Here is a 3,812-nt window from a genome sequence, read left to right as displayed (position 1 = left end):
TCACTTGCTATGTTCAAAGAGCAGTATCTTCACCTTTTATTTAGAAGTTTGCACGTGTCTTTTGTGAACAGTCTACATAGTCATTTGATGTTTCATTTATTTTTAAAACAGTCTTGCCTTATCCTTAATATTGTAGTGCCTTAGTTAAAATGAAAAATGACACAGCATAAACAGACTTTCAGAACCACACCACAACAAAACTTGGCGCTGTTGGGGATTTATCCTGTAGGATTTTACTGGTGTAGATGTTTAAGCTTGACTAACACAGGCACAGTTGGGAAAGTGCAGACAGGGAAGAGGGTTTGGAAGAGACTTCAAATTTTACTACCTTGATGTGATCTATATACTTCACATATCACATTAAGAAGGAACAGAAAAGAAAAAAAGATGGAGAAGTGACTGGTTCCCATTCCGGTACTCTGCAGGTATGCCAGAGTTAAGGACCCAGGAATCTATTTCCTCCCTTCATGCCTAAGCCATGGTCTAAGAGAGATCCAGCATGCCTGGCCTCAGGGAGGAAGGTTGGTGAGGAACATCTGGTCATCATCTGTCACATGACCATGTGGGTGTCAGGAGGCAGGGCCTCTCCTGTCCAAAGAGTGTCTGACAGGCTGAGGCAGAGCCCAGGATCAGAATAAAAGAGCCAAGGCACAGGGCACTTCCATCCATTCACCTCCAGAGATACACACAGATCCTGAGCTGCCTGTCATCTTGGTAAGTGTGCATGGGAGGCAAGAGCAGAGATTTTTGAGAGAGGTTTCCAGTCTAGAACTGGAGAGGGGACTGGGAAGGGACTTTCAACCTAGACAACATATTGGTAGGTCATTAAATATAGTGAAGAATGAGGGGTGAGGAAATGGCAAAATTGGCCCACACAAGCTACAGTTCTGAGAGACATTGGAATGCTTGGGGCACTCTGGCTCTGGACAACAAAGTAACTTCAGTGTAAAGGAAACCTCAGGACAAGACAGTGTGTACAGAGAATTGTGTGCATTTGGATAGTTTTCAGAGGATGGTTGGGCTGTGAAGAAAATGTATTCCATCCTTTATGAAAATATCCAGTCAGGAAAGGGCAGCAGGCTGTCACTTTGACTTGGGAAACTACAGAGCCCTGGTTCTTATGCCTGTTCACAAACTTCTCTGATGAACAGGAGACCACCATGCAGACACTGACCTTGTCACCCTTAGCCTGAGCAGGTGATGATTTGGATACCTCTGAACTCTGACCTCACAAGAGGCCTTAAAGTTCCAAGGCAGCCATGAGAGGGTTTACATATTTTTCTGTCGGGTGCTCAGCTTACTCCCTCAGTGGCATAGAAGGTGCTTTGGAATACTGACCTTAGACTAAAGACAGCTTCAAGCCATGAATACTCTGTCCTTTGACAATCACTTTTCCTTTAAACAATCAATGTCCTGGCATGTGTATGAGGACAAGAAACAGAAGAAATTTTACAGTGTCACTAGGTATTCATTCAGTGCTGCTGGATACCAGGTGACCATTAGTGTCTCCCTTGCATGGGTTTCTGAGGTTCTGAATTCATGAAGAACACACTGTGACAGCATGAGTATGTTACAAATGAGAGGACTGTGAGTGGTGTTTTGACATGAGTGATTCTGACAGGTGTGGGATTCTCTTGCAGCTTCTGAACACCCACAGGCCGAGATGTCCTGCCAGCAGAGCCAGCAGCAGTGCCAGCCCCCTCCCAAGTGTGCCCCCAAGTGCCCTCCCAAGTGCCAGACACCAAAGTGTCCCCCTAAGTGTCCCCCCAAGTGTCCTCCCAAGTGCCCCCCTGTGTCTTCCTGCTGTAGCCTGGGTTCTGGGGGTTGCTGTGGCTTCAGCTCTGGGGGAGGCTGTGGCTCCAGTTCTGGGGGCTGCTGCAGCTCTGGGGGTGGTGGCTGCTGCCTGAGCCACCACAGGCCCCGCAGATCTCTTCGCCACAGACACCAGAGCTCTGGGTGCTGTAGCAGTGGTGGCAGCAGTGGATGCTGTAGCAGTGGTGGCAGCAGTGGCTGCTGTGGCAGCAGTGGCAGCAGCAGTGGATGCTGTGGCAGCAGTGGTGGCAGCAGCTGTGGCAGTAGCCAACAGTCTGGTGGCTGTTGTTGACCTGGTGAGGAAGACTTCAGGCAAGTGTTGCAGGAGGAAGGCATGCCCAGCAGACTGCCCATGCAGCTGCTCTCTCTCTTCCTGAATCCCTCCTTGTGCTGCCCTCGGAGATGCTGAAATCTCATGTGAAAGGCTCTGCATTCCACTCACCAGATGACAATGTCCCTCTACCTCTTTGTTACAAATAAAAAAGCCTTGCCAACCAGTCCTGACCGGACTCTTGCTTATTTTCTCAGCACCATCCTCATCCTCTCCCTTAGTCATCTTTTCCTGCACACAGAGAGTGGCACTCACAGCTCTTGTCTCTTCCTAGAGGCATGTGTGTTTCCTATGACTTTGTACCAACTGTTCCACTGCATCTGTAAGAACTAAGGTGGCCTTTTCTTTTTTTTTTTTCCATCACAGGCAATTTATTTTGTTCTATTCATTCACAGTTAATACAGAAAATACTTGGAAACATTTCCATATAATGTTTGACACAGAAATCATCAAATAGAAGTATACAATGTTGACAGGAGGCAGTACATTTATAATTTATAACCCCAAATGTATTTATAAATTAGAAATGGAAAGATCTTCAAATGAAATTATGAAGGTTCACCAAAGTCATTTAATCTGTCAATTTCTCATTCATGTTTATGTCTTAATAATATTCTATTGTATGAATAAGCCACAGTTTATCTCTCTCCAGTATTTGATAGCTATTTGAGTTGTTTTAACTTTTTTACTATTAGCAACACACTGCTGTAAACCTTCATGTACATGTTTCATAGGTGCACATTTTCAGTAGTTTGAGGATATATTCCTAAGGGTAGAATTGTTGAGTAACAGAGTAACAATGTTTTGCATTTTGACCAACCACCAAACTGTTTTGCCAAAGTGGCACACCATTTTACAATCTCACCAAATCCTTGTTTTTAAGGCTCTGATTTTTGTACAAAAACATTCAATCATTCTGTCAGACCAAACCAGGAAAAGTTAGCTATAGTTCAGAGCTGATCTATTCCATTTACTATGCAAAGCCATTCGTGGCGTTTGCAACTCTCAGCCCTTTTGAGTATTCTTGCAGTGTTCACCTTTTCCTCCACCACTTTTTTTTCTTCTTTTTTTCTGGTTTATTTCTATCTATTACAAATGTATAAAAAATCCTCCATCAACGCTGCTAATAGCAGCAGAACCTTAAGAAATATACCGTTGGTTTGCCTCAGAAAAGGAACACATATTGCACTGTAAAGTTTATAAAATTGGCGCAAAACATTGTGATAATGTTACAATACCAGTTTTAAGAGTTCAGTGACTAATGGGGAGCCGATGGGATACATGCAGAACTGTGAAAGCGATCTCACTTAGCCAGCTGTACACGTAGACTGTAAATCTACATTCAGATCATTTCTGAACTAAGACTATCATCTCAGTTTATCTGTTGAGGTCAACCAGGAAACCTTAGAATATACCTTGATTTTTGCAAAAAACAAAATAGGGAGAGGGGTTTCTTCAGCATTTCAGTCCACGAGTAACAGTATCCTAACAGGCAAAGTGTTCTCTCACTGTCAACAAAGAATGAACTGCTGCTGGAGGTCAACTTGGGCTTTAATTTGCATTAGCACTTACATGCATAGTAGTCCAAGTTGTTGACCTCATGACTTTAAAAAGTAACTCTAAAAAAGTAAAATGGCCCTTCTTGGAAGACTAAAGAAAGACATCCAGC

At 43.7% G+C, this 3,812-nt stretch overlaps 1 long non-coding RNA gene across 1 annotated transcript; it reads left to right on the top strand.

Annotated features, from left to right (window-relative positions):
* Positions 1-623: 623 nt before the first annotated feature.
* LOC143273900 (uncharacterized) lies at positions 624-2,311 on the top strand. Its single transcript, XR_013052196.1, has 2 exons — positions 624-714; positions 1,641-2,311. It is a non-coding gene; the product is annotated as an uncharacterized LOC143273900 (long non-coding RNA).
* Positions 2,312-3,812: the final 1,501 nt, after the last annotated feature.

This window comes from Peromyscus maniculatus, chromosome 6 (assembly GCF_049852395.1).
Source record: "Peromyscus maniculatus bairdii isolate BWxNUB_F1_BW_parent chromosome 6, HU_Pman_BW_mat_3.1, whole genome shotgun sequence".
NCBI classification, from domain to species: Eukaryota; Metazoa; Chordata; class Mammalia; order Rodentia; family Cricetidae; genus Peromyscus; species Peromyscus maniculatus.
The sequence above is the reverse complement of the archived record's forward strand: the minus strand, read 5'-3'. Positions and strand labels throughout refer to the sequence as shown.